The following is a 6,174-nucleotide window of genomic DNA, read 5'->3' as shown; positions in this document are numbered from 1 at the left end:
GGGCGAGGGGCGGGGGGCTTGCAGTTGGGAAGCCATGGAGAGGCCCGCGGGTGGAACTGAGGTGAAATTGCTTAGAGGTCAGGCTGAAGGAGAGCTGCATGGTGGTACTGAGGGGCATGTTTCAGACTGGTCTGTGGTTGAATCTCTCAAACAAAAATGAAGAATGAAACCCTGGCATACAGGGAAAGGATTTAATGAGACTGATTTTCATTTTTTTTTATACAATTACTAGAGGCCCGATACACGAATTCGTGCATGGGTGGGGTCCGTCAGCCTGGCCCAGACCCCATAGGACCCAACTGGGGCTGTCGTGGGTCAGGGATTGTGGGAAGTTAGCTGGCTGTGGGAGGTTGTCTATGGGAGTGCACTGACCACCAGGGGGCAGCTCCTGCATTAAGTGTCTGCCCCCTGGTGGTCAGTGCGCATCATATTGTTTGGTCGACCGGTCGTAATGAGGCTTATATATATATAGATTAGAGGCCTGGTATACAAAATTCATACACTGGGAGGGGAAGGGTCCACTTAGCCCAACCTGCGCCCTCTCCCAGTCCAGGAGCCCTTGGGGTATGTCCGACTGATGGCTTAGGGGAGCGGACCTAAGTCTTCAGTTGGACATCCTCAGTTGCCACAAGTTGGGAGAGGCTCCCACCATGGCAGCTATGCTAGCCAGCTGTGAGCCTGGCTTCTGGCTGAGCGGCATTCCCGGCTGTGGGAGGGCACTGACCACCAGGCGGCAGCTCCTGCATTGAACGGGATCGGGTCAAAACCGGCTGTCTGACATCCCCCAAAGGGTCCTGGATTGTGAGAGGGCACAGGCCAGGCCAAGGGACCCAACGTGCATAATCGGGGCTGGAGAGGGACGCAGGAGGTTGGTCAGCCGGGAGGGCTCCAGAGCATGTCTGGCCCGACTCGCTCAGTACTGATCTGACAGACCCTAGTAGCAAGCTAACTTACTGGTCCAAGCGTCTGCCCCCCTGGTGGTCAGTGCACATCATAGCGAGCTGTTGAGCAGCCTTAGCATATCATTAACTTATTACGCTTTGATTGGTTGAATGGATGACTGGACACTTAGCATATTAGGATAATATATAGGATAATAAGTCATCATATGATAAATATAACATATAGTGCCAATATAATATTATATATAATAAATATAATAAAAGGAAAATCATATGATTAACTTGATAGATACAATTTAAAGAGTCTGACAAAAGTCAACACCCTTTCTTGATTACTAATGCTCAGAAAACTGCAACCAGGAGGGAACATCTGTAAGAAACCTAGATGCAGTTTTATAGTTAATAGGGAAACGCTTTGCTTTTGTTAAGATGAGGAACAATATAAAGGCAGCTCTCAACTAGGACAATCGATTTGTATCAAATAAAATAATGAAAATAGGAGGTCTAAAGAAGGTAGGAATAAAACTACTCTTTTTGACAGAGTGCATATTTTTATTAAATCACCCTTTGAAATCTACAAAAATCTATTGGAAATAATAAATGAGTTTAACAAGATCATGGGATACAATGTCAACACACAAAAATCAATTGTAATTCTACACAGTCCTAATGGAAATTTGGAAAATAAAATTTTTTAGAAATATGATTTGCAATAGCATAAAATCAAATACCAAAGTATAAATTCCTTGAAAATGTACAAGATATCTACTACAAAATCTACAAAACACTGTTAAATAAACAAAGGGATATACTATGTTTATGGATTGGAAGACTCACTGATTGATATCTATTCTCCACAAACTATAGAGTTTATAGTCTATACATTTTTAGACTCAATAGGTTATAGAGTTCATATATTTCATGCAATCCCAATCCAAATTTCATTAGGTATTTTCAAATAATTTGAAAAGCTATTTCTAAAATTAATGTAAAACACAAACAATCTAGAATAGTCAGAGCAATCTTGAGAAAAGAAAACAAAGTGACTTGAAGTTTTACAATAAAGCAATAGAAATCTTTCCGTGTGAGGATTCCTATTTCCATTTATATGCTCTTTGCATGAGCATATAAATGGAAAATAATAGACTAGAATAATAAATCCACACATATGTAGTCCCTTGATTTTTTTTTACCCAAGCACTATTTCAATTCAATGGAGAAAGAAAAGTCTTTGACATATGTTGTTGGAACCACTGGATATCTCTCTAGAGGGAGAGAGAGAGAGAAAAGAACCTTGACCCTTATCTGATTCTATATACAAATATTAATTCACCAGGGATTATAGACCTAAACAGAAAAGTTGGAATCAGAAATATTTCATAGCCCTGGCCAGTGTTGTTCAGTAGATAGAGCTATGGCCTGCACACTGAAGGGTTTCAGGTTCAATTCCCAGGCAAGGGTATGTACCTGGGTTGGGGGTTTATTCTCTTACATTGACATTTCCCTCTCTTTCTCTACCTCTCCCTCCCTCCCTTCTTCTCAGAAGCAATGGAAGGATTAACCTCAGGTGAGGATTAATCAAAAAAATAAATATTTCATAAAAATACATTGGAGAGCTCTAACCGGTTTTGCTCAGTGGATAGTGCGTCGGCCTGTGGCCTGAAAGGTCCCAGGTTCGATTCTGGTCAAGGGCATGTACCTTAGTTGCAGGCACATCCCCAGTAGGGAGTGTACAGGAGGCAGCTGGTCGATGTTTCTCTCTCATCAATGTTTCTAACTCTCTATCCCTCTCCCTTCCTCTCTGTAAAAAATCAATCCAATATATTTTTTAAAAAATACATGGGAGAAAGGGAAAAAAATACATAGGAGAAGGAGAACCAAGATGGCAGCATAGGCAAATGCCTGTAATTGCTGCCTCCCACAACCACATCAAAATTACAACTAAAATACAGAGCAACCATCCTCCAGAACCACTGGAAATCTGGATGAATGGAAGTACCACAACTAGAGAATTAAAGAAGAAAGCACACTGAAACTAGTAGGAGGTGCAGAGGCATGGAATGGGCTGGTCCAGCAACTATGAGCCACTTCTTTAATCAGGAGGGAGATTGCCTCTGCAGAGGCTGCCAGGAGGAGCAAGGGATCCCATCCCCACACCAGACACCTATCCCAGGGTCCCAGGGCTGGGAAAAGAAGTCCCTATGGGCAGTAAGAACTACGGGCTGTAAAAACAAGTGCAGATTGGGGCTCAGTGACATAGAGGCTGCTGGAGACCCAGCTGCTCCTCTTAAAAGGCCTATGCATAAACTGAACTTACAAGCTACCTCTTCCTCTGAGCTCCAGTGCAAGGTGAGGCTCTGGGGTACCCAGACACATATGAGGATGAACTGGACTGTCTGGCATCAGGGTAGGAACTCGGGGGCGGCTTTCTTCCAAATGGCAGTGCTCACAGTGGTCATTGTTCCCATGCTAGGACCTCCCCAGTCACAGGGATGACTGGCAGCCATTTCTGTTTGCTCCATTCTGGTGATTCCCTGAGACCCCACTCCACCCAATTTACAACCCCACCCAAGCTGTGGGCAGTGGCTTTTGCATCTAAATGGCCTGTCCTTGCTCAGGCTAAAAACCTATCAAACAAGCTGCAGCTGGGTCAGGGAGCCCCAAACTATCAATAAAAGGCCCAAGACCTGGCACCAGCACCAACCTGCCTTACTTCACAGCTGGGCCTTGTCTGGGCACTTCTAAGAGGAGGAATCTGCAGATTTCTCTGTAGCTCCTACTGGGTGGCCCCAGGCAGTGGCTGACTTTGCACCTCCCTGGAGACCCAAGTGCCAGTGTACCCAGTGATCAGTGTCAGACCATACAAGATTACAACTCTACACATCAATAAGTGACACATTCAGGGGGAAGACTCAGTGAGCACCAAAGCCCCACTGAAGTGAGGCCTGCTCCATAGGGGTGTCTCCTGCACAGCAGCTCTTCCATTATAGATGCAGCTGGTCCTCACAGCCAATTGGCCTAGAGGTCAAATCTTCACAGTGAGACTAATTCTCCCACTGATGACAATCAAAGCTCAACTACAACAAGACTGTGCTCATAGCCCACAAATGGGTGCACCTAGAGCTCCCAGCTAAGGTGACTGGGCAGGCTGAGCCACTGGACCCTATAGGACACCTACTACACAAGGCCACTCTATCAACTCAAGGAGACTTAGCAGCTCTACCCCAACATATAGAAACAAACACAGGGAATCAGCCAAAATGCAGAGACAAAGAAACATGTCACAAACGAAAGAAATGGAAGAAGCAAGCAAACTACTGGATATAGAGTTCAAAACCAAGGTTTTAAGGTTACTCAAGAATCTTCTAGAAACCTCTAAGGGACTTAGTGAGACTTTCAAAGATCTTAGTAAAAATGTCCCCCCCCAAAAAAAATGGAAAAGGACCAGTCAGAAATTAAGCATACACTGACTGAAATAAAGAATAATATACAGGGATACAACAGTAGAGCAGAGGATCTGAAGAATCAAATCAATGATTTGAAATATGAGGAAGCAAAAAACACCTGACCAGAAGAGCAAAAAGAAAAAAGAATCCAAAAATATGAAGATAGTGTAAGGAGCCTCTGGGACAACTTCGAGTGTACCAACATCTGAATTATGGGGGTGCCAGAAGAAGAGAGAGAGAGCAAGATATTGAAAACCTTATTGAAGAAATAATGCCAGAAAACTTCCCCTACCTGGTGAAAGAAATAGACTTACAAGTTCAGGAAGCACATAGAACCTCAAACAAGAGGAACCCAAAGAGGTCCACAAGACACATCATAATTAAAATGCCAAGGGCTAAAGACAAAGAGAGAATCTTAAAAGCAGTAAGAGAAAAGCAGTTAGCTACCTACAAGGGAGTGCCCATATGACTGTCAGCTGATTTTTCAACAGAAAGTATGCAGGCCAGAAGAGAGTGGCAAGAAATATTAAAAGTAATGATGATGAACAACAAAGTGGCAACAAATACATATCTATTAACAATTGAGGGGAAAAACCAAGATGTCGGCATAGGTAAACACCAGAGTTTGCTGCCTCACACAACAACTTCAAAAATACAACTAAAAGATGGAACAGACATCATCCAGAACCACAGGAAGGCTGGCTGAGTGGAAAGTCTACAACTAGAAGGAAAGAGAAAAGGTTACCGAGACTCAGTGGAAGAGCGAAACGGAAGTAAAATACTAAGGTACAGAGGCGCACGCGGAGTGGGCTGGTAGCTGAGGACACGGTTGTCTTTTGCAATCGGGAGGGAGTCTCAGGCTCTGAGCTCCAGTTCTGGGCGAGTCTTTGGGGACCCAGACTCATACGGGAGAAGCCGGACTGTCTGGCATCGGTCGGAACTCGAGGGCAGCTTTCTCTCAGAGGTGCTTGCAGTGATTATTGGGACATTGAGAATCGGAGACTCTGAGGGCAGGACTGAGAGCAACCATAACTGCTAGCCCCGCCCTGTTGATCCCATGAGACCTGCTCCACCCAAGCCCTGCAGGGAGGCTTTTGCTGGTTAGCCTCAGGCAAAGGCTAGATTAGCACCTCCTTAGAGAACCAGGAGCGAGTGTGCACAGTGGTCAGAGTGGGACCATCCAGTTTGCACCTCCTGGGACCCTTAAAGGACACACTCAGGGGGCAGACTCAGTGAGCACCAAAGCCCCATTGAAGCAAGTCTTGCCCCAGAGGGGTGTCTCCAGCACAGAAGTTCTCCCACTGTAGACACAGCTGCTTCTCATAGCCAATTGGCCTGGAGGTCAATTCCTCCCAGTGATACCTACAACAATCAAGGCTTAACTACAACAAGACTGTGCACAAAGACCACAAGGGGGTGCACCAAGAGTATCCTCCTCAGGTAATTGGGGAGGCTGAACCACTGGGCCCTAGAGGACAGTTAGCACAGAAAACCACAAAGGGAAGCATTAAAAAAATGCAGAGACAAAGAAACAGGACACAAATGACAGAAATGGAGGAAAGCAAACTGCTGGATATAGAGTTCAAAACCACACTATTAAGCTTTTTCAAGAACTTTTTAGAAGCCGCTGATAAATTTAGTAAGACCCTTGAAAAGACTGGTGAGACCATTGATAAACGTAGTGAGATCCTCAAGAAATCTAGTCAGACCCTCGAGGTTATAATAAAGGACCAACTGGAAATTAAGCATACACTGACTAAAATAAAGAATATTATACAGACTCCCAACAGCAGACCAAAGGATTGCAACAATCAAGTCAAAGATTT

The sequence above is a fragment of the Myotis davidii genome, unplaced genomic scaffold, assembly GCF_000327345.1.
Source record: "Myotis davidii unplaced genomic scaffold, ASM32734v1 scaffold296, whole genome shotgun sequence".
Lineage (NCBI taxonomy): Eukaryota > Metazoa > Chordata > Mammalia > Chiroptera > Vespertilionidae > Myotis > Myotis davidii.
The sequence above is the reverse complement of the archived record's forward strand: the minus strand, read 5'-3'. Positions refer to the sequence as shown.